The 8,197-nt window shown below is 38.2% G+C and overlaps 2 pseudogenes; one reads left to right on the forward strand and one right to left on the reverse strand.

The window, feature by feature from the left end:
- Positions 1 to 489: 489 nt before the first annotated feature.
- On the reverse strand, positions 490 to 1,411 carry LOC125810423 (trihelix transcription factor ASR3-like; annotated as a pseudogene).
- A 2,734-nt stretch (positions 1,412 to 4,145) lies between these two features.
- On the forward strand, positions 4,146 to 6,951 carry LOC125810421 (proline-rich extensin-like protein EPR1; annotated as a pseudogene).
- The last annotated feature ends 1,246 nt before the right edge of the window (positions 6,952 to 8,197 follow it).

An 8,197-nucleotide genomic window follows, 5' to 3' on the forward strand; every position in this document is an offset into this window, starting at 1 on the left:
ATGGGAGTCAAGTAACATGTGGTGAGTAATGCACATCAACAAAGCCAAATTTAAGCAAGATTTAGTTTTTAATATATTTAAAAACAACATAAAATTATACTGAATATGATTTCTTCCACAATTAAAATATTCAATTTTTAAAATTTCTTGATGACCTAAATGAGTGAGAAAACACATTTCAACAAAACTTTTGATATTGGATGCCATAGGTTAAAGGAATTCATGCTAATACAAATCATAATTAGAAGCGAGATATTATGATTTGTATACAATGTTTCTGCAAACCGGAGCAAGCAAGCCCAAGTGGTGAGATATACATAGGAGCCTGGCTGACTAGAAATTGTGACAAAACGTAGAGAGACTTGAGTATAAAAAGAATTAAGAAAAAACATCTATTTGTTTATAGTCGTGATGTGTTGATTTTTGCCAAGACTAAGCCTTGAAAGCTTAAAAAAACATATTTTGCATTGAATTTAAATGAACTAGGCACTATAACTTATCTGCAATTCTTCCTAAAGCACCTGCAAGCTTGTTTAGCACAACTACTAAGTTATCAACATGGTCCTTTCTTTGCTGCCTATCTTGTTCAGAATGCATATTCTGAGCTTCAAGTTGGGAGCTCACCATTTTGCCATTCCTTTCCAGCACTTTTACTAAATGATGTTGGACATTCCTTGTTTTTTCATCATTTGAGTTGTTTCGCTTTCGTTTCCCCTTCTGACCTCTCCATTTATCAACTCCTGGAGTGGTAGTTGTCTTACACCTGCTTGTGTAGGAGAAACTTGAGAGAGTGGCTGATGTGGCTCCTCTGAAGTTAAAGTAGGAATAACATCCTCATTCATTTGTGGTACATATGAAAACAACCCATCATCCCCTACAACACACTTCTGCACTATCAAACAAAACTTCTGACGCGGAAGCCAAATCTAACCCTTCTTCATTGCCCATTTCCATGATCAAAGAATATTAAACACTTGTCTATTAAAAAATCCAGGTAATTTTTTTTCTCTCTTAAAATCATTCCTCACATCCAAAATGACTCTTTTTCTTCTTTAATCTGAGACTCCCACACTCTTTAATCTTTTTAAAATCCCTAGCCAGATTACTCCATCTCTTCTGGCATTGAATCGGTCCACGATTCACCCCTTGTCTTTTGCAGTAGGATGAAACTGAATCCCACTTAGCTTCAACCTGTGTTGAGCCCAATTCCATACCTCCGGTTCGGCTTGATGGATCCGGTCTTCAACCACTTTTTTTCCCTGTATGAGAACGAGAATTTCTTGTTTGGTCCAACGAGGGAGCCTCGACACTTGTTGGCATCATTGACGCCATTGATGGATGGTTGATGGTCTTCAGAGCCGGTAGATGGAATTAGGATCAATTGCTTAAGGTTGTCACTTTTTGAAGCCATGTGAGTTAATGGAGGAGAGGAATGATAATCACAGAGTTTTGAGTAGGAGAGGTAGAATGTTTAAATTGTAATGGTAATATTCATCTAATGTTCTTAGCCTTTGGGTATTTATAATAATATTTTGTGTATGAAAACACATTTTTATTATTTTTATCACATCTTTTCGTGGATACGATTAACTTTTAAATCACAATAAATTAGTTTCCTAATAAGAAATATTTTGACTAAAAATTGACATTCTGAGGTCGGGTCCATAAACTACATATATTTCAAAGTGATAATATCTAATTTAGTAAATAATTCACCCTTATTTAGTTTCATTCCTAATTAGTTAGTGCTAACAACTAAGAATTTTCTAATTCAAACAATTTTTTAAACTTACAAAATATAATTAATGTTTTTCCTACAAATAAGAGTGTCAGACTTTTCTTCTTTTTTCTTCTCTGATTTATATAGATAGATATTAATTTGAAAGGATCGGATACACTTAGATATGGAGAACACAATGATTTGAATTTAACTCAATTACTATAAATAGAAGTGATAGCATTCGAGTAAAATGTATATTTTCATTTAACAAATAATTAGTAAAACAATATGTAGTTAATTCAAGTAAATAACATACAGGAGCACAATCAAACATGTACTAGGCGTGGTACCAAGGCAAACTAGGTTTGGTACCTGATCCAACCATGTAGTAACATGTACTAGGCGTGGTACCTCAGCCAACTTAATATATGTAGCTGGCGAGGTACCCAAGCCAACCAATTGTCACAAAACACAAAATTAGAATCATAATGAACTATGGTAACACTTGTAAACACAAGTAAATTAAACGCCTTCATCATCTTACATTTATTTGATCTTCCTAACCATGCATTGCAGAAACAATACAATAAAAACAATTATCATGCATACATTACATAACTTGGAAACAATAAACTATCACCTTTCTTGAATCAAGCCTTGAAATCTCCATTGGACCTGTGTATTTCCCTTGTTACAAATCCTAGCTAGCTTGTTATTGGTCTACAATTAATAATACAGGTACAAGATTCAATCTCCAATGGCCTAATTATATTCATATTACAACTTAATCTCAACCCCAAGCCAAACTTATGATCTTCTCACCCAATCCAAGGCTTTTCCACCATTATTCACCGAAAACTACCAATTCCATAGCTACATGAGTGAATAACAATAGATTAATCAAGAAAAACATTTAACAATTAACCCAAGTCTATACAACCCAAAATCCTTAGTAACTCAGATTTTCCCAACATAGGAACAAAACCAAAGTGTTCCCTAGAGTCCCTAATAGCACCTCAATGGCCTAGGGAATCAAACTATGAAGTTGAAAGATTGGATTACCTACATTTACAAAGGCTCTTGATGAAAAATGGCTGAAATTCGCCCTAATTAAGTTGCCCTTGTGCTTCCCCAAAACGTAACTTTCCAAATAATTAGCGACTTTGGGGAATTTTCTCCATTAATTGCAACCAATCCGGCTAAAATGGCTCAATCCCACTATAGTGGAAGTGCTATAGTGAGACCTCTTGCTGTAACGGGAATTAATTACATCACAAAAGTAGTGTGTCACCCACTATGGAAGCTTGCATGGGACAAAAACGCAAAAATACTCTAAAAGTCTCCATTTTTCAACACACCTTCAAAAATGACATCCAAGACCAACCTATTCATGCCAAGTTGATAACGTCGAGTTCTACTCACCCCAATTCATTTATGAAAGGCCTACAAGTTCCTTAACGTCATAGCTAATAGAACGACTAACCAACACTTATATATTTTACCCAATCCTTCCCCGAATTTCCCTAGACCTCACCTTTATCGAATTATGCATGAATCTAGTAATATAAGTACTTATATCAAGTGAACATTAAAATGCAATATTCAGTCAAACCAATGCCTTATAAAATAAGACTGATGAAGTTTATATTTTGATTTTAAAAACATTTAACAAAAGTGTAATGATTTTTTTTTGTACGAGAAGAACCAACATTGTCATCACTATCGGTGATAGAGTGGTAATGCATGTCAAGTTAAACTATACTTGATTAAGATATATTGTGTCTCTCTTATATCAACTTTTTTATTTTGATTTGATTTAAAGAGACAAACAACAAATAAAGAAAGGACATAAAATACATTGTAATTAACAATTTAAAGGTGATTATTAAATATTTAACAAAGTTTGATTCCTTAATAATCTCATATAAGCTAGTAAATCTGAGTATTCCTTTATTTTAGGGACACTCAAGATACTATGATATTGTTATTACAAGACAAATTCTAGATACTATAATATTTGCAGATGTCTTCTCTATATCCACTTTTTAATGTTGATTTGATTTAAAGAGAGAAACAACAAATAAAGAAAAGACATAAAATACATTGTAATTAACAATTTAAAGGTGATTAGTAAATTATTTATCAAAAGTTTGATTCCTTAATAATCTCATATAAGCAAGTAAATCTGAGTATTCCTTTAATTTAGGGATATTCAAGATACTATGATATTGCTATTACAAGACAAATTCTAGATACTATAATATTTTGCCAGATAAATAGGTCAACTAACGTATCAAATATTGAAATCCTCCTTTTTTATATGCTTGTAAAAATCTATATATAGCTAAATGAAAAACTATTGGAATATCAAAACTTCATTTGCTCTTAACACATGTTACTCTAAGCTTCTTGCATCTGTAGAAAAATGGCTCAGCATTCCAAATTGTCCTCCCTCTTATTGCTAGCATTTATCTACTTTTACATGACCGCATGATTACAACTATAACAGCATGTCACATTCTACAAACTCCTAGTTTTCTCAATGCCCACTACCCCTAGTTTCTCAATGCCACTACCCCCCAGTTTCTCTCAATTCCCCCGGTCTTTCAAAGCCCGCTACCCCAAGTTTCTCCAATTCCCACAGTCTTTACAAAGCCCGAAACTCCTAGTTTCTCAAAATCTGAGACCTCTAGTTTCTCAAAAGCCCAAGACTTCTAGTTTCTCGAAACCTGAGACCCTAGTTTCTCAAAGACCGAAACTCCTAGTTTCTCCAAACCCGAAAACTCCTAGTTTCTCAAAGCCTGAGACACCTAGTTTCTCAAAGCCCGAAACTCCTAGTTTCTCGAAACCTGAAACTCCTAGTTTCTCGAAACCTGAAACTCCTAGTTTCTCAAAACCCAAAATTCCTAGTTTCTCAAAAACCTGAGACCCCTATTTTTTCAAAGCCCGTGACCCCTAGTTTCTCAAAACCTGAGACTCCTTGTTTCTCAAAGCCCGAGACCCCTAATTCCCCAAGGCTCAAAATTCCTACTTTCTCAAATCCTGAGACTTCTACTTTTTCAAAGCTTGAAACTCGTAGGTTCTTAAAGCCCGAGACCCCTAGTTCCCAAAATCCTGAGACCCCTACTTTCTCAAAGCCCGAGTCCCCTACTTTCTCAAAATCGAAGAGCCTACTTTCTCAGTGCCTGAGACTCCTACTTTCTCAAAGCCCGAAACCCTTAGTTTCTCAATGCCCGAAACCCCTAGTTTCTCAAAGCCCGAGACCCCTAGTTCCCAAAAGCTTGAAACTCCTACTTTTTCAAAGACCGAGACGCCTACTTTCTCAAAATCGGAGACCCCTAGTTTCTCAAAGCTTGAGACTCCTACTTCTCCAAACCCCGAAACCCCTACTTTCTCAAAACTTGAAATTCCTACTTTCTCAAAGCCTGAGATCCCAAGTTTTTCAAAGCCAAAGACCCCTAGTTTCTCAAAATCTAAGACTCCAACATTCTCAAAACCCGAGACTCCTAATTCTCCAAAGATCGAGGCCCCTAGTTTTTCAAAGCCTGAAACCCCTAGTTTCTCTACACCCTGAGACACCAACTTTCTCAAATCCTGAAACTCCGTGTTCCCCAAAGTCTGAGACCTCAACTTTCCAAAAGCCTAAAATCCCAAGTTCTCCAAAGCTCGAGACCCCAAGTTCTTCAAAGCCTGAGACCCCTAGTTTCTCAAAGCGTGAGATCCCTAGCTTCTCCAAGTCTGAAACTCCTAGTTCTTCAAAGCCTAAGATGCCAAGTTCCCTAAAACCTGAGACTCCAAGTTTTTCAAAACATGAGACTCTAACATTTTCAATGCCTGAGACTCCGAATTCCCCAAAGTCTGAGACCCCTACTTTCTCAAAGCCTGAAATCCAAAATTCTCCAAATCCTGAAGCCCCAAGTTTCCCAAAGCCAGTGACCTTTAGCTTTTCAAAACCCAAAACTCCTAGCTTCTCAAAGCCCGAGACTGCTAGCTTTTCAAAGCCTGAGACCCCAAGTTTCTCAAGGCCCGAGACTCCAAGTTTCTCAAAGCCTGAGACCCCAAGTTCCTCGAAGCCCGAGGCTCCAATTTCTGCAACGCCCGAGACACCAAGTTTCTCAAAACCCAAGACTCCTAGTTTCTCAAAGCCTGAGACTCTAAGTTCTCCAAAGCCCAAGACCCTAAGTTTCGCAAAGCCCGAGACCCCTAGTTTCTCAAAGCCCGAGACTCCTAGTTTCTCAAAACCTGAGACTCCAAGTTCCCCAAAACCTGAGACCCTTAGTTTTTCAAAACCTGAGACCCCAAGTTCTCCAAATCCTAAGACTCCAAGTTCTCCAAAGTCCGAGACCCCTAGTTTTTCAAAGCCTGAAACTCCTAGTTTCTCAAAACCTGAGACGCCAAATTCCTCTAAGCCTGAGACTCCTAATTTCTTATAACCTGAGACTCCAAGTTCTCTAAAGCTCGAGGCTCCTACTTTTTTAAAACCTGAGACCCTAAGTTCTCCAAATCCCCATACTCCAAGTTTCTCAACGCCCGAGACTCCTACTTTCTCAAAGCCCGAGATCCCAAGTTCCTCAAAATCCGAGACTCCAAGTTTCTCAAAGCTCGAGACCCCTAGCTCTTTTAAGCCTGAGATTCCTAGCTTTTCAAATCCTGAGACACCAAGTTCGCAAAAATTTCAAGACTCCTAGTTCCCCTAAGCCTGAGACTCCAAGTTCTCCAAAGACCTAGAACCCCAAAGATCGAAACTCCAAATTTCCCAAGGCCTGAGACCCCAAGTTCCCCAAACCCCAATACACCTACTTTCCCAAAGCATGATACCCTAAGTTCTCAAAGCCCAAGACCCTAAGTTTTGAGACCCTGAGTTTTCCAAAACCTGAAACTCCTAGTTCCCAAATAGCCCGAGACACCGAATTCCCCAAAGTCTGAGACACCAAGTTCGTCTAAGTCTGAGATCCCAAGTTCTCCAAATTTTGAGACTATTAGTTTCTCAAAACCAGAGACATCTAATTCCTCAAAGCCTAAGATTACAACAACCTAGAACACGAGACTTTTAGTGTCTCTATGCCTGAAATACCAAGTGTTCCAAAGCGTGAGCTACCAACTACCCCAAAGCCTGAGATCCCAACTTTTACAAAGCCTGAATTACCAGTTGTTTCAAATCCTGAGATTCCAAGTGTGATAAAGACAAAAATCCAAAACTTTCTAAACCAACATTTTCAACTTCTCCATGAGTAACTATGGTGTTATCCATGTGGCGTGACTTGTGCTGGCTAACAAAGGAATTCAATCGCATATGAATGAGTTGACAATGGGTTGGATGCGAATGGATAAAATATTCGACTCGTCGGTTTTATGTGAATAAAAATGGGTTGAATGATGGATGATATTATAATATCCACTTATTATCTACTCATAAATTGTACAAAATTGAAATTATCTATCAAATAAAGTGAAGCGGATCTTGAATTCTATTCTACTCTTACGCTCTAATTTTCTAAGTTTTGATTAATGATTTGACTTAGGTAAGTTCTAGTTATGTTTTCTAGGCTTAAACTGACTAAAACCTCATAATTTAAGGTCTAAATAACGTAGCTTAGGGGTCCAACGAAATAGGAAAAGACCAAAAAACCCCTGACTTAACTGCTATCGGAGTGATCGACCGACGGGACCTACGGGCCGTAGGTACCGTAGATTGAGGTCGTAGGTCGAGTGTGCCCGACAGGGCTTCACTAAAACGAGCATGACTTTTTACTCGAAGGTCAGATTTTAGCAAATTTCGCGGCGTTGGAAAGAGGATTCAATTATCTATCATATCATAGGTCATGGGACACATAATTCATTTTCTTCTAGGAGTTATCACCATTTGAAGTTGACCCAAATCACAATTTCATCGAACTGGCTGCTGACCCTTACCTACGGTCAGACCTATGGACCGTACATCGAATGACAGTCTATGCTAGTCGACCGTCATTTGCATCAGAGGCTATGTAAAGGGGCCCTCGATCCACGGACATAGACCACGAACCGTGATCTGACCTACGGATCGTGGATTTGTCCGTGAGCCGAGACTAGGCGATTTTCTGAGCTGGGTTTGGGGAGTGGTTGCAGTTGTGAACCACAGACCTCCAGGACGGGCCGTGGTCTGACCTTCGGTCCGTGGATGCCAACTGTGGCTTGCACCTGCAACTTCTCAAAATCTGCATTTTGGTATTTCTAGGATACGGGGTGTTACATTATCTCTCCCTTTAGAACATTCATCCTCGAATGAAGACTAAACTAGATGAAATAGAGGGAAAGGCTGCAATCCCTACTACTAAACACTGCGAACTGAATTTCTGACTGAACTGAGTTCTAAGAACATGCAAATACGCTGAAAAGGCAAGTAGAAACTGAAGGAACATGATTCTAAGACTGAATTTACGCATGAATGACTGCAAAACTGAAAGGAACTATTACCTCAAGTTGGAGTGAAATCAG

The sequence above is a fragment of the Solanum verrucosum genome, unplaced genomic scaffold, assembly GCF_900185275.1.
Source record: "Solanum verrucosum unplaced genomic scaffold, falcon-dt-bn FXZP01000684.1, whole genome shotgun sequence".
Lineage (NCBI taxonomy): Eukaryota > Viridiplantae > Streptophyta > Magnoliopsida > Solanales > Solanaceae > Solanum > Solanum verrucosum.